This window comes from Ochotona princeps, chromosome 14 (assembly GCF_030435755.1).
Source record: "Ochotona princeps isolate mOchPri1 chromosome 14, mOchPri1.hap1, whole genome shotgun sequence".
Classification (NCBI taxonomy): domain Eukaryota; kingdom Metazoa; phylum Chordata; class Mammalia; order Lagomorpha; family Ochotonidae; genus Ochotona; species Ochotona princeps.
In genome coordinates this window covers 12792530-12817164 of record NC_080845.1, presented here as the reverse complement: position 1 = coordinate 12817164, position 24635 = coordinate 12792530, and positions in this window count along the sequence as shown.

The window sequence follows — 24635 nt, the reverse complement described above, 5'->3', positions numbered from 1 at the left end:
TATTACATCTCTTATTTTCAGTCTCTGAGTTTCAGGTGGGTATTAGTGCGTGGCAGTTCTCAAGGCTGAGGAAATCGCACCACCATGAGTAAGCGGAATACTGTAGAACTCTGTATGATCTGCCTTAGTGATGGGCAAATGAGTAAATAAAATGACACATCTTCTCTATGCGATAGTGGGCACTATGTGCTAGTCAAACCCAAGGAGGACAACCACTATCTTTGCAACTATAGGAAGGAGAAAATATCTTTGATAAGAAAGGATAGCAGAGATATCCATCCTTCAACAACAACAACAGGGTCCGGGGGCGTGGCCTAGCAGCTCAAGTCCTCGCCTTGAACGCACTGGGATCCCATATGGGCGCCGGTTCTAATCCTGGCAGCTCCACTTCCCATCCAGCTCCCTGCTTGTGGCCTGGGAAGGCAGTTGAGGACGGCCCAATGCTTTAGAACCCTGCACCCGCATGGGAGACCTGGAGGAGGTTCCTGGCTCCTGGCTCCAGATCGGCACAGCATCGGCCATTGCAGTCACTAGGGGAGTGAATCATCGGATGGAAGATCTTCCTGTCTCTCCTCCTCTCTGTATATCTGACTTTTTAATAAAAAATAAATAAATCTTTAAACAATAACAACAACAAAAGATTTAGTTTAAAATTCCAGATCTTAGCATCAGTGTAAACTCTGGGGTCTGCCATTTTGGTCTTCTTCTGCTACATGGGATGCCAGGGTCATAAAATTTACTATTTTTGTAGATTGCAGCTAAGAAAAAAACAGACTAATATGGATAGTGCAAGTACCACAGAATCACACGGTTTGCAAATTTGTGTTTTTCCTAATTTTTTTGGTAAAGACAAGATGACATGGGGAAGCCAATATTTGCTAATAAATGCATCAGAAACAGGGTGAGCTCAGAATGTCACTTCTGCATATAAAACATATCCTTGGACTCACATATTTTAGATTCATTTTCAGCCTTCCGCTTCTTAGAATTCTTGGTTACAAACATAGCCAGGTTAATTAAAGGGTTGATATTGCTACAGTCTGATGAATCACAAATTCTCTGTAATGCTTCACAAATGTGTTTACCTTTTGCAAGGGAACAAGAGTTACACATAACAAAGTTAACCTCTAACACATTTGTTCCCTTTCTTCCTCTCAAATTAAAAAAAAAAAAATCTGACTACTCTTGTCCGAAGACCTGTAGACATCTTATTTTAAATTATAGTGCTTTGCACTGTTCTGCTGCATGCTACTGGTGATGGTCTCCACCCTTGAATTAACCAGAGATAGTGTGCAGGAGAAGTGTGTTGTATTATTGGTGATACATGTTCTGTTCTTCTTCTTTCATAGTTCATAAAACTGACTACAAATAGATAGCTTGATGGTTTGATGTGCTTCATCCTGGATGAACTCTAGGTCATTCTGACCTAACTCTTGCCCCTCAGAACTTGGCGTCCTGTTTCAAACTGCTTTATGCAGTTGACATGAAGTGGGGACAAGGAAGAAGAAAGTAATTGTACTACTTTCCAGGGAGACGATACCAACATAGAATTGTTTGACCCATTGGGGAAACACAGCTAGATTATTCTGGTTAATAGCAGGTTCAGGAGGAGAATGCCTATTTTGGGTAGTTTGATGAAAGTGGGTAATGCCAACTACTTGGAAAGTCACCATTCAAATCACCATGAAGGGATGAAGAGAGAGAATTGCATAAGAAGCATCATTTTAAGGAACATCTTTGGTTTCTGAGCCAATACCACATGGTTAGTAACTAGGGCAGGGAAGTTAAAACTTGGGTTTGTATGACACAGCGACATTCATGTATGTATCAATAAACATTTGCAGCATTTCTCGAGTTCAAAGTCATTTTCCAAAAATCTTTTCTAAGTGAAAACCTTTTAAACAGCTTTGTTCAATGTTAATATTACTGATTATATCTACTGTTATTATTACTGATTATATCCCTCCAATCATTTACTATTCTTTGTCGTTATGTTTTAATAAAGATGCATTAATCATTTTTATTAGAAAGGCAGAATTGCAGAGAGACAAAGACATAGAGAGAAAGATCTTCAATCCACTGATTCACTCCCCAAGTTGCTACAGAAGCCAGAGCAGAGCCAATCCAAAGCCAGGAGCCAGAAGCTTCTTCCAGGTCTCCCAGGTGGGTGCAGGGTTTCAAGGCTTTGGGCTATCCTATACTGCCTTCCCAGGCCACAAGTAGGGAACTGGATGGGAAATGGTGCAACCACAATATGATCTGGCACCTTTATGGGATTTTGGCACTTGCTAGGAGGAGGATTAGTCGCTGAGGCATCATGCCAGGCCTAATCATTTACTGTTTCTTAAGACCCAGTTTATGTGGAAACCATTATGAAGATATGATTGTGCTGGTGATGATGATGAAGGTGGCCCACACTGCCATCATATGTTGAACACATAACTACCTTGCGTATCTTCTGTGTTCTTTGGGTTCTTGGGGTACAGAAGTGAACACAATAAACAGAAATATCGTCCTATGTGAAACTTACATTATAGAGAGATAGAAAATAAAACTAAACAGATGAATACATTCAGTTATTCTAAAATAGGGTAATTGTATGCAGAAAACTTAAATAGATAGCTTAGTATCATGCTGTTAACCTGAGAGTTCTCTTTTCCCCTAAAGGAACAGAGTAACTGTTCAGATTTCATTTGTTGCCTGTTGCAGTTCTGACTGATGAACTTCTCACTGATGCAATTTGTGTTGCCTCCAGGTCAGCACATCAGGTGCCTGGGTATGACACTCAATTCTGCCTTCTGTCTTCTGGGTAGGAATCAGCCAAGGTCAAGATGGTGATCACGGTCCTCACATCCTGGGTTGCTGAGTGACCAAAATCAAGCTTGACGGAAAAGGAAAATCAAGCCTCCTATAATTTTAATTAACTAATGCAAGAGATTGTTCTTTATTGCCATTCAATAGTATCTTGGATAATGAACATTACACAGTCTAATCTCTGTAACAGTACTGCAAGAGATGTATTATAATTTGTACTGTATTTAAATGTTAAACATATCATATTGTTCAAGCTAGCTTTTGCTATTCAAATATTACAGATCCCTAATACCTAAGGAACTAAAGAGATTTATTATTGTTTCTTCAGGTTTTGAAATTGGCTTGCTTTTCTCTAGGCAGTTCTCAAATAGAATCAATTCTTGGTAGCAGTGTTGTCACTTAAAGGGTTGAGAGTAAATGCGTGTGTGTGGTATGTTGGTGTCTTTTCTTGGGAGGTATAGATTCATTATCACACACCATGTTACAAACTACTAATAGGTAGATGGCAATTTGATATTGAAATGTTTTTAACTCACTTTGTTTCTAAAGGTGATTTAGGAGATTGTGGTACAAAGATGGATGCTGTGCAGCATCTTGGACCTTGCCACTTACAAGTTTCACAGTTGGGCTCCCTGCTGACTCGTTTCTCATGTCTCTTTCCATGGACTATGAAAATTGAAGCTCACTTCACAGGAAGCAATGAGCAAGAAATTTCATGTTTTTAGTGCCAACTCCATCATTTCCAGTGTGACTCACATCTCAGTGGGTGACAGAACTTTATGATGCCCTGCAAAAGCTTGTACAAGTACTCAAGTCCTTACCCACTGATTTCTGATCACCCGTTTGCTTCCATTAAGTATATTTTTAAAAATTCAAAACCTTTATTTACACGTAGCTGGACCCTTTCAACTCAATTTGCAAACTGATAATTTGTGGATATCTGAAGCGATACATCATGGAGTTCAGATAATTTTCATTCCACGGTCATTTATTGAAACCCTATTTTATGCAATGTAACAATGCAAGAAATTACAACTCTATGGCATGGGCTGTGTCATTTCTCTAAGTATCCTGACTGTGTGCATACACAAATAAATATAGTATAATGGAAGCCAACTGGGCTCACCTGGATCCCTCCTTCCCACTGTTATGTGTCCTAACTCCCTTGTGTGTTAGTGATTTTGGCTAGAAAAATGAGGAAAGTGAGATATACTACAAAATTATTATGAAGAGTTTCTAACCAAATGCAGGAAAAATATCATTTTAAATTGAGTGTAACTCTAGTGAAAACATATAGGCAGTGTAAGTGAATGATACATTCTCAGGGACTGCATTTTGAGTATAATAACTGTAAGAAAGTCATGAAGAAAAATGAAACTAAAGATAAAACTCTTTTAAGTCTCAAAGTTAACTACTTTGACTTTATCTTTAAAATGGAAATTACTAGATTAGAAAAACATAATCCATTGTTGAGGTTTTATTTGGAAATTCTTTAAGGTTTCATGAAAGTCGCTAATATATTATCAGATCTTCCATATTCTTCATCTAGTTTAATGACTTTGGGAAGAGGATTTTGTTTTTATTGGATTTCACACCACATCCCCATAACAGCTGAGGATAGAGCAGGCTGTTGTCATAAAAGGTACTCCCATCCCAGGTTTCCTGTAAGTATCAGGGACGCAAGCACTTTGACCGTCACCTGCTATTCTCCCAGAAACATTCAGAAGAAAAAGAAGCACAGAAGCTCTCTGAGATAGTATGAGGGCATCCAAAATGTGAGCTTGACCTTCTCAGCCACAATGCTCACTCCTGGAATTGGTGAGATTTCAATCTGATACTCAGCAGTAAGAACGATGTTGGCCATGTTGATTTGCTAGAACTTACCATGGAAGGGACAGTTGGAGCTGCTGGTGTTGAGAAATTTGAAGGGAAAGGGAGAAGAATGTTATCATAGGGAGATGTGAAAGATTTATCTAAAATCACAATATAAATCTCTGGCTTTATGCAGCTAAATGTGTAAAATATCATCCACTTCCTGTTTGTGTTCTGTGGAAGTTGCTAGATGTCTTCTAAATTTCCAAACACATATTTTTTCATGAACACCACTTGGCACGAGATGGATGTAACTGCATGTGAGCTGTTTCTGTCTGACATTGTGCTGTAAACTTAGATGTGACAGGCTTCCGATTTCCTGATCTCATCAGCCACACACCTCCAAACGGAACCAAGACAAACAATCACAAGAGAGAAGGTGGCAATAGCAAACCTTCATATAAACCATTCAACATTTAATATTAAGTCATCTTTCACTAGAGTCTGCAAATAATTCTTTGGATGCTTTAAGCAATAAATTCATTCATTGTTAGATCAAATGATTGCTACAAAAATTTAAAAATTTCCCTAGCATCTGAGTTTTACAGTTTTCCCCCAGGTTGTGATATAATCATATTATTGTAGTTTTAAAAGTAGTAACATTTTCAGGAGTTTGCAACAGAATAAAATATTTTAAAATATGTGGAGACTGACTAGATTCATGAGTTAGAAATACTTCTGAATTTTGAAAAGCCTCAGTTTTATCATTAAATTGTACAGAATATCTAAATTATGTGCACTGAGTCATACTTTCAAGGTAAAATCATGTTATTTTTTATTAATTTATTTGAAAGATAGATGGTTCATCCACTACTTCACCCTCCCTAATGTGCGTGACAGCCAGAGTGGCACCAGGCCAAACACAGGAGTTTGAAACTCAAGTAGGGGTTGACCAACCTCTTGTAGCTTCCCAGGGTATTAACAGGAGGCTGAAATCAGGGCTAGAACAGCTAAAATCAGAATATTGGCATGGAAAACTGGAAAATTTGCAATTCAAAACCATAATTATGGGGGCTGTCATTACGATATAGTGGGCATATCTAGTGTCTGTGAAACTAGCATCCTATATGGGAACTGGTTTGAGTCCCAGTTGCTCTACTTCTGATTCAGATTCCTATTAATGACCCAAGAAAGCTACACAAGATGGATCACACAATTGGGCTCCTTGCACACATGGGGGAGCTAGAGGAAGCTCCTTGTTCCTGGCTTTGTACTGGCTCTGCCCCAGCTGTTCTGGCTATTTCAGGAGTGAACCAGTGAATAAAAGAACCCTCTCTGTGTGTCTCCCCTCTCTCCTTTTAACTCTGCCTTTCAAATACATAAATCTTTTTTTAAAGTTTTCATTAAAATAAATGAGTAATAATTTCAACCCATTATTAATTTATTGCAGAACATATTTCTGTTACAATAGAAGCACAAGCTATTCATGTTATAATACCTGAAACACCTTTAAAGATTCCCACTAACCTTAGAATACAATGTGATTTTTAAATTTTAAAAATTGTTATTTGTTTTTATTTTTATGGCTTGTACTGGCTTTCCTGATTTGACACATGTCTATCAAAACAGCCACATTCTAGGGCCAACTAATCCTGCCATCTTTCCTTATAGTGCTGTTCACAAAATAACACTCCCTCCTCTTTATGTGATCCAACAGAAGATTGTTCATTTCACTTGCATCCAAGAAACATTTTTAAAAGTTTCTGCTTTTGTGTTTGTGCCAATCTTTTTTTCCCTTTGCATAGCATGTTTCACTCTTTATTTTAATTCTTATTTCTATCGACTATTTTTTCATTGGTAAACTCGGAGTTCAAGGCTCATATACCCATTTTTATTTACAATTATCATATTTAATCCTTAGTCCAATTCTTGTTGGCTGAGAATGCCTAGCCCATTTCCATGAAGTATAAGAATTGTAGAGATGAAAGGCATGTCGGTCTTCCTTTCAAGATGTTTGCAGTGTACTAAATAATGTTTTAGAAAGGAAGCCTTACTTAATTCTTCAGTTGCTCAATTCTTTAAAAACTAATTTATTGTTTTATTTTGAAAGGCATAATTACAGAGACAGTGAGAGTAACACATGATACACATTACCCCTCCAAGACACACAGAGAAGCTAGGAGCCAAGAGCTTCTTCTGGGTTTCTCATGTTGCACGAGATGAAGGATTTGCTTCACCCTCTGCCACTTTCCCAGGTGCATTATCGGGGAGCAAAATCAGAAATAGAACAGCCTGACAGGAACAGGCACCCATATGTCAGACCCGAAACACAGGCGCACATCTTTATTAGAAAATTGTGAGTTGAGGATTTGTTTTCCTTTAAAATGTTAAATAATTTAGAAGTCCTGTAAATGGAGGGATCTGTGTGGCCATCTTGCTGACTTGGATATTGGCTATTTGACATAATAGATTTTTTAACCAAAATTAACTCTAGGTACAACAGAGCTGGGTTAAACGGCCATGGCAGAGTTCAGTAAAGACAAAGCCCAGATTTATGGAGGAGTGTTTACAATGAAGAGACACAACCTATTTTTATTTGATCTTCACCATCCAAAAAGAAAATTGAAATTATAATTAAAACAGGGAAAATTATAACTTAAGCATTGATTTTCCCATAAATGTGCCAGCTCTCAGAACAGTAGCTGGTCTCCATGTTCCATCTCCTCTGTGTAACTTCAGATGAATGAAATCTTTTTCAATAAGCTGACATCCACCAGAGTGTATAAATTTCAGCTTGTATCCCCTGATGTCTCATCTTTATGACTGGGATATCACTCAGGGTTTGGATTAAAGAAGGAGACCCTTAGAAAATCAGGAAGGGGCTTCCTGTTGGGATCAGCAGTCTGCTATTAGAGACTGTTTATAGATCTGACTCTGATAAATATTTCAGCTCCATAACTGCTTAAGATTTCCCTAATCTCCTATGGAGATTAAACACAAAGGAAGAACCATTTATCTGTAAAGGTAAAATTTACACCACCTATAATACTCTCATAAATAGATATATCAACTACCACATTAATACAAAAATGCAATCTGTAGGCATAAGGCCATTATATTTGCTTACTGTCAGATAGAAAGCTGGAGTTGCAAGTCGTGCAAGATTTTAATAAGGTTTGATAATATGTGATCAGCTGGCAGGAGCTATAGATTGAACTCATACATTTTTGGCTTTAGCCTCCAAAGCATCAATCATGTCAAGATACGAAAATCATTCCATTCCTTTCAATTGAAAAGAAGATGTGATTTTAAATGTCAGAACTTGGATATATGAACAAGATTCTTGTAATCAATCATATACAGTAAACCATCTTGTGTAGTATGTTTTTTGGAGAAGGGAGGCCTTCGTAGATAAAAATGAACTCTTTTTTTTTTAATAATGTGGATGAAACTTATGCATCGCATACATAGAAATAACAACGACCAAAACAGACCTGGGATTTCTCATTTGCTTCTTTTAGCTGAGTAATCTCAGCAAAATGTTGAAAGGATTCGGAACACCTTAAATCACGAGCACAGGAGGAAAATATTGTCCACTTAGCTGAGCATGTTCAACCATGGATTAGACCTGTTCTTGGAGCATCTACCTGAACTTAGTTCAGTTCTTACTTGCCTGCTTTGCTCACACAAGAAAAGGCTTTAAACTGGAACTTCAATTTTCCCTCGTATGGTCAGGTTAGGGTCAGTGGATACTGAAGCAAGGGCTGGTGTTAGGAAGTGCACTGCAGTGGGTTTTCAGATGCGAACTCTCTGAAGTCCTCCACAAACTATGTGCTGATCATCGTAGATAAACACATCCGGGGAAGATAAAACTGAAGAAATTTGCTTCCTCGCTACAAGTGAAATAAACTTCAGAATTTGTTCATTTGTTGTTTGTTTTTATTCTTTCAATTATAGTTTTTCTTACAAAAAAAAAGGAGGGTGCTTAGATTGTAATTTTCTTAAGATATTTTCAGCTCTAAAAATTGTTTTTTTCTGAGATTGGTTGCTAATCCCAGCATGCATGCAGCTTATAGCTGAAACATGTTTAGCATACATGTCATGAATCCATAACTGGAGCCAAACTTCTATATTTTGCAGAGTTTGGAAAATTTAAATCAGATTTTAGTGCAATGTTTATTGTGGAAACAATAGGAAGAGGTAGTATGTTTTTAAAACAAGTTTGTGTTTTCATAGTGTTCTGTTGGACAAAAAGGAAATGTCTCACCATGCCCCTTCCAATTCCATGATGTATAGGTTCTGATTTAAGTGGAACTAGCACATTTGGGGAGATAGGAGTCATAGGACCTACTTTTAACGATTAATTGTAAGCATAATTATTGATTTTGTCAGACTGTGTTCTGCTGTACACTTTCAATGTGCTTTTGAATATTTAAAAACAGCACACAATCCAAAAGTGTTTAAACATTTATATAAGCATTTTCTTCATAAAAACATAAGGAGCTTGTTAATTAAGGGAAAGTGTAATACAGTCCTTTTCTGAGTATTGCTGATGCAAAAATTCACAGACAAAAACAATAAATAAAAGTTAACTCTGTTTCTTAGGAGCAAAATGCAGGCTATGAAGACATTTGTTGCCAACAGCCATAATTATATGCATATATATTCAAAAGTATGTGTACATATAAAAAGATATACATGCATATGAAGTACCATACATATGTTTGTGTGTATGTATATGATAGTTTGTCTTCTCATGGTCAGCGAATCAATCTTGAAGCTCTGCTTTCCACTATCTCACTCTTCATGTGCTCAAGTGTATGCATGTATATTACCTATTTTCTTTTTCCTTTTTATTGCTTACCAAAAGTTACTCATATCTTATGAACCAGAGAGAGATGTGTGATACGTTTCTTGCTTCACCATTTCTCAATACCAACGAGAGATGGATTTCTCTCTTCCTTCCAGTTCATTAATGATGTACAAAGTTTTAACTTTCAACTCTCTAGGATTTCCTCCTCTGTTTCTTAGGATATTCCCATGCCACTTGATACGTTAAAGACTCACCAGAGCCCCTTTACTCTGCTGCTGCTCTGTATTGGAGCAATTTTGCCTCGTCACCAACTGGCTGGAAAGCAGCCCCTATCATTGCAGAATAGCTGGTCTATCTTTTAAAAAGGAAAAAAGTATCATGCCTGGAACATTGGCCAATTCTAACAGTGCTTCACTCTTTTACAATCCATATCCCAGTATTAGCCCTTTACCTATTATGTTAATAGAAAATGATTCAGTAATTTATTCTGTGATGGAAGAAGTTGAAGTTAATGACATGCTCCAACATTCCCCACTTAGTACATTTGTAATCTAGCATATGCCTCCCTAACTCCAGTTATAGTGTAAACTCACTGTTAACACTATCCTTGCTGGAGCGCTTTACTAGAAGCTCAGTCCTCTCCTGGGCTTCTCTTTCTCAGTCTATTATGCTTGATTCTGTTATTCTCAAAGGTCCCTTATCTTAGGGATGAATAAGCCATTGGTCTTTGAAACCTTACTCTCCATTCTTCGTTCTGATGCCTTCTTCTAATTCCCTGATTTTAAATGCAACCTGCAGTTCCAAGATTTCTCACCCTTCTAATAAGGGACTGTACTAAATTTCATCTATCTATCTATCTATCTATCTAGTTAGATAGATAGATGGATATATATATGCTGTTGTGTTATGTGACTATATTAAAATATCTAAACATTTCAAGGTGTATCAGGAACACATACATAAAGTAAATAGAAACTGTAAACCTGAACACACTAATGGGCTAAAAAGATTGGAAAATCCCAATGCTCTGATTCCCTCAGTATTTCCCATCATTATAAATCAAAAATCCAAATTTTTGTTTTAAAGATATATTTATCTACTTGACAGAGTTACAGAAGACAGAGGGAGAAACAGATCAATCACCCACTGGTTCACTGCCCAGATGTCTGCACCGGCCAGAAGCGGGCCGGTCTGAAGCCAGAGCCTGGATCTTTCTCTCTTGTATTCTACATCAGCACCGGTGCCCAAATAGCTGGAACATCTTTGTTGCTTAGACAGGCACATTGTCCGGATGCTGGATTATAAGCACAGTAGCTCAGATTCAAACCTGCAGCCAAATGAAGTGCTGGCATTGCAGGCAGCAGTTTTATCTGCTACATCATAGTGCTGGTCCCCAAATCCAGCTTTGCAATTGTTCCATGCATGTCTCTTAGAATTAGTCTCGATATATTTCTCTTTCTGGTATAAGTCACTCTCACTCTGTCAATAAAGCTTGACAATTCAACCATAAAAAATATAGAGATTGCAAACACTTCTCACCCTGTTTACCATGCTCAGCCTTGTCCAAACCACTGCCATCACTTACAAATAGTATTGTAACGATTGCCTAGATGGTTTCTATACCTTAGCCCATATTATTATATATCTATTTTTAAATGAACAGGTATAATTCTTGAAATCTAACTCACAATGTCAGTCCTCTGAGCAAATTCCTCAACATATATGTAAGTTATTTGAAGTGAAATCCAAGACCTTTGGATCAAATGTAGGCCTTACCGATGTCCATCACCTCTCCCTCTGACACTACCTGCTGCATTCTTACAGTTCTGTAGTCATGCTAGTCTCATTATTTATGGACATCCTTGCTGTAACTTCTCCAAATGGCAGAAGCACTTTCCCTTTGGATATTCACTTGGCTTGCTCTTCTATACTCTTCTGATATTTGTGTTGCTTGCACAGCTTCAGTGAAGTCTTCTCTATTTTATTTAAAGCAAAAATGTACCAAGCCCAGGATTCTTTCACCTTCTAGAACTTCCCAGGAACAGGGATGCCTTATTTTGTTTTGGCTATATGCCAAGGCAGAGAATAATACCCCACATCAAAAGTTTTTTCCTTGAATGTTTACTGAAACTTGAATGAGAATGAAAGGTAGTTAGGAGGTCCTCTCTTGTTCTTCCTTCTCAGTTGTCTGTCATCATTCAAATTGTCTTGAACATTCCTTTGCTGTCTGAAATGTACCAAATTTTGTTAAAATAGTTTCAACGAACTTGATTGATATTTTCTTCTTTTAATGCCTTGTAACATAATACTGCAACTTATAGAATCAGCTGTCCAGAGAGCAGACCTCCAGAAAGGGCTAAAAACCAACGGCATGAATGATAGTAAGATTCATTTTCTCTGCTATCATTACTTCACATGCCTGGCCTCATCTCCCCATTTTATTTCAGCCTTTCATTTCCAGTAAACATTACACTGATGTGGATTTAAAAGACTTTATACTCTTGCGTCTGACAAGATAGAGGATATTTTCATGTTGAATTGGTGCAATCCACTCACTGCATCAATGACAGTATGAGCTCTGCCATGGCTGGCTTGAGATTACAGAGATGGTTAGTATAAGAACTGAAGTCGAAATAGTGATCATGGGAATATATACTTACTTCTAAACTTACATTACTCCTTTCTGAATTATTCATGGGAGCCGGGTCCTTTTTATAAGAGACTGTAGAACCATGTAGATTTAGATATTTCTGACTGGGTTGGTAGAATTAATACCACATGGGCAATGAAATGTCTTAAACATTCTTCATTGTGGAGAAACATTTTGTTTTGTATTCAGGATACGTTTGTTGACTGTATTGATCATTTATTGAGGACAAGCATATTTTTCAGGGACAAATAATAACAAGAACAAAAACCTCATGCAGCACATTATTAACTTTATAGAGGATAAGAGGTTTAAAAGCATAATTTTATATGTATATTGAATATATATTTATTTATATTTAATCAGATAAACTTAATGAGGCAGACAGACAGTAAATAGGTCACCAGGTAACAGTCATAAAATAGTCCTTGTAAGTCGGGTTAATATAGATATGGGCCCTAATCTCAAGGACATCACTTTTAAAAACATCAGTGATCATTACATTCAAAACAATCTATTTCTCAAACATGTCTTTGAAATCATGGAACTACATAGTAACTTAGTCAATGTGTTCACGGGTAGAAGAAGGACAATGAGGTGATCTGTTCAATCCCCCAGCCAGCATTTAAATATCTTTAGCAGAGACACGATGAGCTTAGACCAAATAACAGGTGAGAACAGCAAGTTCAGGAGTCAATGATTTGCTTACACTTCTGTCAGGATGGCTAATTATTTGTTAGCTAAAACACTGATCTTGGTTTTAGTTACAGACATTGAAAGAACAAAGGATTGACTTAAAACTGGGAGCCCTTCTATTAAATGCAAACTCAAGAAACTGACTAAAGTCGCTAAAATTCTAACCATTGGCATGTTGCTATACTATGCTTTAATAAAGCAAATTTTTATAGCAGTATTCTCACTTATGCACACACACACACACACACACACACACACACACACACACACACACACGTGCATGTATAAACACCAGGACATAGGTCATCCTATTCTTACAATGTTGACTTTTAAAATGACCGCACTGCCCTCTATCACATTTAATAATTTCTAATTTCTGATACAGCCTTCAAAATCATCACATAAAATACTCAGGAAACAGGTGAATTTAAATAAACACTGACTTCTTTGCAGTATCAGTGTGTTCCAACCTTTGTGCAGGCATATTTATACTAAACTTTTTGTGCAGCTTATTTGAAATTCAAATTTATCGGTGTATCCTATATCCTTATTTAGAAAACCTGACAAGCCAATGAGTCTTAAATTTCAGGAAGAAAAATCTGGTTATCCACATTTCCCCATTTGTGTGTGTTTTAAACCAGTTTGAATTTGCAAATCTGAGATATAATGCTATATGATTGTCCATGCATACATGTTTAACTTATGTAGTAAATCACACCACATTGCTTTTGCATGCCTACTGTATATAATAGTGGCAATAGGCTGGCTGGAGAGTTAACTATTATACCCATTCTAATGGTAAAATGAATAAATTTGAATTTTGCCCACATTTAGTTATTAGAGAGATACAGAAGTGTGATAGGGATTTGTAGACAGAGCAAGTAAACCTAATGTGTGAATTTGTAGATGCACAGAGTGCGAATTGATAATCACTGTGTTAAAATTCCTTGCATGTAAATTCTTTGCCTATAAATGAAAAAGTTGAATTCTAAAAATCTAGTGGCCAGTTGCTTGCTGGTTTTACATTAGTGTTGAGCATATTGCATGATACTTCCGAGAACTTCAGGTGTGCGAAATACTGTGCTCAGCTCAGCACTTCATTTCAAATGTAAAGCAGTGATAGATGATAAATCCAATCTTGTCTCCATATTACTAATGGGAAAGCTGGGGCTTAGAAGACTTGGTCTGTTGGAGAACAGCATTGTGGTGAGCCTGGAAAAGTCGCTACTTGTGACGCCCACATCCCACACATGCAGTTCTGGCTGCTTCCTTTCTGATCGGAATCCCTGTTCATGTGGAAAGTAGTGAACGGTGATGGTATAAGTGCTTGGGTTCCTACACCCACATGGGGATCTGGAGAAACTCCTGACTATAGACTTCAGTCCAGCCTCGCTCACTCGCTCAGGCCTAGTTTGGAGACTGAAACAGCAGACAGAAGCTCTCGCTCTCTCTCTTTCTCTCTCCGTTCTTCCTCATTGTATCTGTGTGTCTTGCTGCAACTTTTATTTTCAAATAATTATAATAAAACTTAAAAAAATAAGGAGGTTGCCCTATACTACTCCACAAGAGTGTTATAAAAACAAAGTTTTGACAGTGGTCTGCTCATTCAGGAGAGTCTTAGACCTGGTATTTGGCAACTTGAATGACTTAGAAAAATGGCTAAATAGTGTTGATCCCCTGGGTTTCTGATTCAGGAAGTCTAGGAAAGGTTCGGGAAAGTATATTTTACAAAGTTCCCCATGTGATTCTGAAAACAGCAAGAGTCAGTGTCCACTAATATAGAAGATCACAACCTAATCTAATCATGATAAGAGTCATTGTGTAAGTCTCTATTTACAACTGCAGCTTCCTGAGATCTTGGCTGCAGGAGTTTGTGATGATAATGATAATGTTTATTGGTTTCCATGATACAGTCTTGTGAGTACAGGGATTCCTCCCTCCCTAGTTTCCTCCCACCATTTCCTTCGACATTATTACAGTAGTATAGTCCTTTAGTAACAACTACAAATTTAACTTTCCACTTTTTGTTTCATGCCCTTGTAGGTATAGTAAAGGTAGAATATGTAGCGTCGTACTGCCAAGCTGTATTTCAGCTGTAGGGGCGTTCTCATGTGGAACTATGGGATCCAGAAGCATTTTTTTCATTCATTTTCCCCAGCTTACTTGCTGTTATTTTGTTTTTTTTTTTTTTCCTTTTTTTGCTTTTTGTTTGTTTGCTTGTCTTGTTTGTTTCTTTTCTGACCTAATTATTCAGAGTTTCTACAATCACTCCTTAGATAGTCTGGCCACATGTCTTTCTCTTGAGGACACTGTACCAGCTTTTCAGGCTCATGACAGGCTTAGCAGAAGCATACATTCGTGCCCAGGCATATGCCTACAGAAGAGCACAAGAGAAACAGTGTAAAACCCCTATGCTTGGTGTGGTAGATAAAATGACTCCTCTAGAGAGATATGCTTCAAGTATCAGACGATCCCAAAAGAGGACTGGCTTAGAATTGACATACACTTTACTGAAGCTTAGGGTGAGAACTCGTTGCATGTAGTTCGTCTCCACTGCAAGGTGGTGGAAAGTCCAACAGCTTAATAGAGAATAAGGAAAAATGAAGCAACATTCTTCTCTCTCTGTCTTTCCAAGATTCATTTATTTCTTTGGGAAAGGAAAATACATAGAGAAAAGGAGAGATGGAGAGAAAGATGTTCCATCCGCTGGTTCCCTTCCCAAATGTCTGCAAAAGAGCTTTAGACCATCCTCTACTGCCTTGCCAGAACGTAAGCAGAGACATGGATTGGAAATGGAGCAGCTGGGACACAAAGGGGTACCCATTTGGGATGTTGGCACTTGTAGGCAAAATGTTAGCTACTGAGCCACCATGCTGGCCCCACAAAATTATTTTCTGAAACTCAAAATTGTAAAACTGTAAGGTATTCAGAATTACAAAATTTCATTTTCTTTCTTACCTTAATACTGTTTCATTTTTTTCTTCCTTCCTAATCAAAGAACAATTGTTGTTTATACATTTTTCTTATGTTACTAATATTTGCTTTCATGTACAAAAAAGTGAGCAAATATGGTTGCACATCTTAATTTTCACAGAGAACTGTTGATTTCACAGTAACCTAGTCCTCTGTTTTATACAACCAAATTAAGCAATGTCATGATTCATATCATCAGAAATTCATTCTTAGTTTTGAGCTTTAACTACAGTGAATGATATAGGTGTAGTCTTTAACCCATGGTGCTAAATGATGTGTTTGTGAAATACTTGGCTTAGCGATAATTTGGTCTGTTTTCTTACTGAGTATTGTTCCATTGTATGCATAGAAGTAAACATCAATCAAAATATTTGTGAGCACTTGATTTATTTCCTGTTTGTGGCTGGTGCTGATGGTACTAGTGTAAGCCCTAATAAATATGAATATAGGTACTGCTATGGGCGTGCTTGTGTTCCTGACCCAGATTCTCCTACACGCATACAGAGCATCCAGTCATCAACAGAATCGCAGTTACTGTAGTAGCTGGATCAATTTGAAACCCACAAGTGATGCTCAAAAGTTACTGGTGTACATATTTTGTGGATGACTTACCAGTTTGTCTATCATTTATCTATTTATCTTTCTCGTTCTACTGTAAAGATGCGTAGTTATATCCTATGGTTTGATTGTGCATCTTTCTGAAAAGTGATCATGTTCACTGATTTGGTTTTTGTGCTGAAAACCTAGAGTGTCTGGGTTCTTTTTTTTGAAGGGGGAGTGCATTTAAATATGTTTTGTGTATTTTTCTATTGCATTACATTTTTTACTTGGTAGAAAATTATGTGTTGGAACTGAAGACTTTATTAGGTATACTAAATCAAGTACCATCTTTAATTACATATGTGAATTCATTATTTCTTTGTTAGTTATTACATACACTAATGCATGTATGCACATGATTTAGTTCATACACTAAATCAAGGACCATGAACTCGGACTTACCTCTTCTCAATGTTGTCTTTTGATGAAGTTTAAATTACAATATAAATCAGCTTCTTAAATAGTAGTTATTCTATTCTAGAATATTTTGTTATGTTTAAAGAATTTTTCGGCAGTAATCATAATGTATAAATATATTTTTCTATGGAATTCTGTAGGATTTTTTTTTAATTTAATAAGGCCCAGTGCAATGGTTCAATGGCTTAATTCTCCCCCTGGCAAGTGCAAGGATCCCATATAATCACTGAGTTGTGTCCCAGTTGCTCTGCTTTCCACCCAGCTCCCTGCTTATGGCCTGGGAAAACCGTGGAGGATGGCCTACATCCTTGGACCACTGTACCCATGTGGGAGACCCAGAGGAAGCTCCTGGCTGCTAGCTTCTGATCGGCTCAGCTCCTAACTTTGTCCTGGTCTCCCATGCAGGTACAGGGTCCCTTTGTTTGAGTGATTCTCTGCAGTATCATTAGTGGAGCAGCCAGGATTTGAACTGGCATCCAGATAGGATTCCGGCACTGCAAACAGAAGGTTAAGCTGATATGCCACCATGTTAGCCCCTCTATTTTTTTCTTTTAATTTTCACAATGAAATAATTTTAATTTACTTCACACTTTAACCTAAAACTCCATTAAGGAAAAAAAAAATCAGTGAGTAGTAAGTAGAAAAATCACTGTTCTTCAAGAATATACGCAAGGGCTATAATGCCTGCTTTGCTGTATATTTGTTTTGTTTTATGGTCCTTTGTATGTTTCTTATCACAATTCAGGAGAAACATGTTGCATGCCTTTCTGGACCCTTGTGCTTAGAGGAATGAACAGGATCTTGATTATTATGCCTTTCAGATTAGATATAAGACATAGCATAACTTTGTTTTTCTCTACGGTGTATTGTGAAGTTTTTGTTATGTATATTCAACAAGCTTACACAGCTCTATAAGCTGAAGAGACTAGCGTTTGTTCTCTTCTGCTTCCTCTTTCCCTTGAATCAACTACCTAGATTTATCTGATATACACTGAACACTCTGACCTATTTTTGTATTGAGTCTTGGTAGTGTAGAAACAATGCTTATAGGTCGTCAATCTTATTTAAGTTCTGTAGTGGAACCATGACATAAATCATCCTCCCTCCCATGGCCCATGTTCTAATGGAGCAAGAAGATAATAAGGGAATCATCACACAAAGATTATAACTGTATCATACAGTGCGTAGGAAATAGGAAGAAAAAGAGAAAGAACAGGATGATGCAGTAAAGACCTACAGCGAAGTCAGCAGGAGAAGAGATCGTGAAGAACAGAGCAAAGGCAACATTTTAACAAAGAAGTTGAGCAACATCCAACATCCAAGCGCTAGAAGCAAATGTTTCCCGTGATTAAAAGAAAAAATTAACCATGTATTCACGGAGACATCGCTCAACACAGGAAGTTAGAGATGTGAGAAGCGTATAGCTGCAGAAAAAAATGTTTCTGTTTTCTTTCAAAGAAAAAAAAATTAAGGTCATTTAGAATGTTAAGAATGGAGAATAACAGGTGTGAAGAACATCAACATGAAAGAATCAGAAATGCTTCCGCAGAGTCCCTCGGTAATTACCCCAGGTAACTTTTCAAAGTTCATTTTTTTGTTGTTGTTCCCAACGAACTTGAGCATTTTGTTTTTACAAGCAACTCAGTCGTCCTCTATGAAGACATTCTCTTGCTCCCCAACTATGTCCTATGTTTGAATGATGCATTATTTTATTAAGTTCATGAGTTCATTTCTGTGAAGGAACAGTTTTCATCTGTATGGTTCAAGGGAGAAAACAGAGGAGATTCAAAGGGAGGGAAAAATATCGATTGTAATCCTGGCATTTGAAAGCTGTGAAATCTCTGAACCATTCAGTTGACACTCTGTGAAGGGCTGGACTCCTGGCCTTCACACCTTGAACTTGACAGAGTATCGTCTGCATTGGCTGGGGAGCTAAGGGGTTGGTGCTAAGGAACAGAGCACTTTGGGTTTGGTATTTCACCCCTACCATGTGCTCTTTGGGACCTTGTGTTACGTTTCCCGCAGCTCCAGTTTTCTCATCCACAGAATCGGCCATGCGTCTCCCTCTGGTGCCTGCTTCTCGGAGGTCATTTGAAGACAGAAATGAACTATCCCACATGTGAACTACAGAGTTCATTTCCATTGAAAGGAATGGTTAATACACCCAGGATTCTTTGATCCAATAACAGACTCCCGTCCACTAATCTCTGTCATGACTCTCAGGCTGTCACTGTGCTCAGGCATGGCTGGGAGCTTAGGGTTTACCTGATTCCCTGGGGAATGACAATTAAACCTTATTAAAGGCTTCTTAAACAAGCTGTTTCAGTGCCAGTCCTCCACGGCTGCTAGGACAGGAGCCTTGTCTCCTGGGCCACTAGATGGTGCTAGAATTCCTTTCTGTCTCTTCCTCCTGTCCATCACCACCGCTTCCATTCCCACATATGCTGCTGCAGTTTCTCAGACTCCACTGGGATTGGAATGAATTTATTTGTTGAGAAAATCGTCGCTCCCTGGGGAACCTCTGGGACAGAAAATGCCTTAAGGCCTGGGTGAGTGTGGAACTTTCTCTTTGCTTGGTCTTGCTTTGATTTTCATCTCTACAGCTTTCTTGCCACCCTGTTACCACTCCAAACTCCACTTTTGGAAACAAAAATTAGACTCGAAGAAGAAGGGCAATGGCTGTAGTAGTTTTTCCATTATTAAGCTCTCTGTTGCTGGGGCCAAAGACACACCTCTGTGTAAGTGGCGCTTGGTAAATGCCAACAGTTCCTGATGAAGACATTACCTAACTGCTTCCTTTCCTTAAACACCAGGGAAGAAGCACCTTTATTGTCACAGCTTCCTTTCCAGGTGGCTGTGGTAAAGCTACCTGGATTTTTTCCCCATGGAATCCACAATCATTCCTTAGGCCAGGTGTCACATATGAAGATCAAACTCATGTTCCAAGCAAGCCATCCAAACCAGCATTCCCTATAATGGTAAAACACAATGTCCCTTTTGATTGTCCTCATCCAGCAGTCACAAGACAACAGCACATCACACATGGTGGGGTCAAGGGAGCTTTTCTCAGCCTTTAGTCCAATGTCTCTTAAGTTCTAGCATCAAATGAGCTGGCAGACTGGTTAAAACACACGCTGCTAGGCCTACACTCAGAGATTTCGATGCAGGGAGCCTGTTGTGGGGACAGAGAACTTGTATGTGTTGAGTGCTTGCTGCTGATGTGGGCCCTGCTTTTCAGGGGACCAGTGTCTTTTCCAGTCAGACTGTTCCACAGGTTCAGAACCTGAGGTTCAATGAAGTGAAGTGATTGCTCAAGGTCAAACAGCAAATTGAAATTAGCCATGACTAGGAATCCAAGAGTCTTTTAAGCATAAGCTTTTAAAGCCTTCATTCAAATTGGTGCTGGTTAGAAATTTTCTTTTCTACTCTTTATGGAGAAAGGATTTGCTGAACAAATTTACAGATGAAATCAGATTGTAGGAGAATTGTTTAATCTGTAATCACTTTAAATAGAGTTCTATTATTTTTGAGTTTAAATTAAAGCATGAACTACGTGGAACTTGTTTCTAAGTAAAGGAACTGACCTTTCAGGGCTGCCATGGTGGTGAAGTCCTCTCTGATCACTGTTGCATTTGAACAAAATTCCAGGGAAATTTGTTCTAACTTGTTCTACTGATTGATTTTCTTCCAATTTTTCATCCCAAACTCATTTTATTCCTTCCCAAACCAGAATATTTTCCATTCATACCTTCATTATCTTGTAATTGTCAAAATAGCCAAGTGGAGGTAGTTTATTCTATTTGGTTTGGTAGAGCTGGTTTTCAGTTAGATTTGATAATTATGTAATACATCATTTTAAATTCACAGTAAGAATTAAAAATCAATTTTAAGGAAAGTTTCAAACAATGAGAGGTAATGTATGAAGTCCATCCTCACCTGTTCAGACACTATTTGAAAGAAACAAGTTTGGTAAAAAGCTTGCTAGTTGCTGAAGTAATTCATTCCTAAAATGGGAACAAGAACATTTTAATTTTGGAGATGATTAAGAAAGAACTGGGCCCGGCGTGGTGCCCTAGTAGCTAAGAGCCTCACCTTGAACACTCTGAATCCCTAATGGGTGCTGGTTCTAATCCCAACAGCCCCACTTCCCATCCAGTTTCCTGCTTATGGCCTGGAAAAGCAGTTGAGGATCGCCCAAAGTCTCTTTTATCCGCATGAGAGACTTGGAAGAAGTTCCTGGTTCCTGGCTTCAGAACAGCACAGCACTGGCCGTTGCGGTCACTTGGGGAATGAATTAACAGACTGAAGATCTTCCTCTCTGTCTTTCCTTCTCTCTGTATATCTGACTTTGCAATAAAAATAAATAAATCTTCTTAAAAAGGAGCGAAATAACCTTGTGTGGAGATGATAGAACTGTCCCTGTAGATCAGATTTCTAAACCCTGACTTTTCCTTCAAGACTTCATTTCCCCTCTATTTTTTAATCTATCAGCTGTGTCAACCTCCATGATTTTTGATCTATTATTCCATGTTTGTGATGGCGGAATTGTATGTGGGTACAAAGTTGTCCTTTATTTTAAGCTTACTTCATGTTCCATAAAACTCCACAAACATCCTCATTACCTTTCAGCGGGAACTGAATCAAACTCTCTGAGGAACAGTGAGCCAATGACTGGATCCATCACGTGCCAACTCCCAGGATGCACATCAGCTGGAAGTGAGACCTGGGAACAGACCAAGACTTAATGTAAGATCCGGGTGTCCCAAACAGTATTTTAACCACTGCATCAAATGCTTGCATGAAACACATTCTTTTATAATTAAAAAAATGTTTACATGGCATGCAAACATTCAGCGAGGCATCTTACATACACTCATTCTTTACCCCCAAGCCCACAATGGCTAGAGTGGGTCAGATGTAAGCCAGGGATCCAAATCTCTCATGCCAGTTGCAGGGGCTCAAGTATCTGTGGCGTCAACTGCTGCTCCCCATGGTGTATGTTAACAGCAAACAGAAAACAGGATCAGAGTTGGGACTTAAAACCTGGTGCTCTGTTACGGGATGCTGATACATGAAATACTACAGCAAATGCTCAGCTGAAGAAGCATATTCTTGTTTGTTCGTTTTTTATTATTTTATGATACACTTTCACTGACTCGGAGATTTCCCTACCACCTTCCCGAAGTTTCCTCCCTCTACTGATTCCCACCATATCATTACAATAGTATAGTCTTTCATTAACAGTCCTAAGCCAGTCATTCTACTCTTTAAGGATATCTAGATGTTTTAGGTATGGACAATGGTAGAGAGTCCATCATCCCATTGCCAAGATAAATTTAACAGTTTCATTGAGAGTCCATCTTTGTTGTAGAAGTAGAGATGCATTGGACCCAGTGGCGTGGCCTAACAGCTAAAGTCCTCGCCTTGAACGTACTGGGATCCCATATGGGTGCCAGTTCTAATCCCAGCAGCTCCACTTCTCATCCAGCTCCCTGTTTGTGGCCTGGGAAAGTAATTGAGGACAGCCCAAAGCCTTGGGACTCTCTTCCCTTGTCGGAGACCTAGAACAAGTTTCTGGATCCTGGCTTCATATCAGCATATCACCGGCCGTTGTGGTCACTTGGGGAGTGAATCATCGGATGGAAGATCTTTCTCATTGTCTCTCCTCCTCTCTGTATATCTGACTTTCCAATAAAAATCAAAATAAAATAAATCTTTTTAAAAAATAAGTAGAGATGCATAATGCATTGTATCTTCACATCTGGATAAGACAGTCTCTATTACATAGTTACTGTGTGTTCCCTTAAATGAAAAGCACTAAAACAAAACAATACAAAGAAAAACAGGAAATTTATAACAACATCAAGTTAAACAACATGATACTGAATGATCAATATGTTGCTGAAAAAATGAAAATGAAAATACAAAGCCTTCTTGACGCTATATGACCTGAATCAGTGAAGAAATTAATCAGAAAAAATTTTTTGAAGACTGCAAATAAAAAAGAAATATCAAACTCCTCGAGATGCAGCAAAAATGGTATTGAAAAAGCTACTTATCTTATATTTTGCATGAAGACTATTTCCTTTGTGAGAGAGAACATATGTTATTTGCCTTTTAGGGATTAACTTGTTTCACTTAGCATAATGATCTCTGGCTGGGACCATTTGGTTGCAAATGATAGGATTTCATTCATTTTAGTGGCTGAGTAGTATTCCATGGAGAAAATGTACCACAGATTCCTTTTTCACTCCTCTGTTGTTTCCAAGTTGGGGTTGCTTCCATGTCTTGGCTCTTGCAGATTCTGCTGCTGTAAATGTAGGATTACAGATTCCTTTCTCATATGCAGATTTCATTTCCTTTGGATATGTTCCCAGAAGTAGGATACCTGGGTCATTTAGTGGATCAATTTTCAATTCTCTAAGCACTCTGCATACTGAGTTTCATAGCGGTTGTACCAGCCTACACTCCCACCATCAGTGAAGAGTAACTTTCTTCTCACATCCACACCAGCAGGTGCTGTGAGTGGAGCTGTAAATACAGGTGAATCTCATTGGAGTTATGTGGAACCTCAGTGTGCTTTTCATTGGTATCTCCCTGATGGCTAGGGAACCTTAGTATTTTTTCCTATGTCTGATAGCCATTTGAATTTGTTCTTTTGAAAAATGTCTGTTCATTTCCTTCAACCATTTCTTCACAGGGTTGTTTATTTTGTAGGTGTTACATTTCTGAAACTCTTTGTAAATCCTGGAAATTAGTCCCCTATAAATTGTGTGGTGTGCAACAAGTTTCTCCAATTCTGTTAGTTGCTTTTTCACTTTTTTGTTCATGTGTTTTGCTGTACATAAGCTTTTTAGTTTGACGTACTTCAATTTGTTTGTTTTGGCTTTGACTAACCTGTTCTTTTGGTGAGTTTTCTAAGAGGTCTTTTTTGATTCCGAAATATTAGAGAGTGCTTCCTATGTCCTCCTCTAATAGTTTGATGTGTTTTGGTTGCAAATTTAGGCCCTTGATCCATTCAGAGCTGACTTATGTATAAGGTGAGAAGTGGGTGTCTTGCTTTTTATCTCTACAGCTGTTATCCAATTTTCCCAACAGCATTTATTAAAGAGACCAGGATTTTTCCTGGATACTTTCAGTTTTCTTGTTCAAATGTTATTTGACTCACATGTGCGGTTTCCCTTCTGAGGTTTCTATTCTGTTCCATCGATATTGTTGTTTGTTTCTGTAGTAGTACTAGCCTGTTTTGATGACCAGTGCCACATAGTATGTCTTGAGGTCTGGAATTGTGATTTCTGTAGATTGATGTGTGTGTGTTTAAGATTTACTTATTTATTTTCAATGGAAAGTCAGATATACAGAGAGGAAGAGAGGCTGAGAGGAAGATCTCCATCCAAGGATAAACTCCCCAAGTGGCCGCAAGGGCTGGGGCTGAGCCATTCTGATACCAGGAGACAGAAGGCAGGAGCCAGGTCTTCTACGTGGGTGCAGGGCCCCAAGGCTTTGGGCCGTCCTTGACTGCTTTCCCAGGCCACAAGCAGGGAGCTGAATGGGAAGCAGGGCTGACAGGACATGAACTGATGCCCCCATTGGATTCCAGACAATGCAAGGAGAGTACTTCAGCCACTAGGCACCATGCTGGGTCTGGATAGCTTTGGCTATTCTTAGTATCATGGATTTCCACATGAACTTTTGTATCATCTTCTCTATTTCTGAGAAAAATGTTGTTGAGACTTTGACAGGACTTCACTTTAGAATTCTACCAAATGGTTCAAGAACTTATTCAGATCCTTCAAAAGCTATTACAAATAACAGAAAGGGTGGCATTCCTTCCAAATTTTTCTGTGAAGGTGCATATACCAA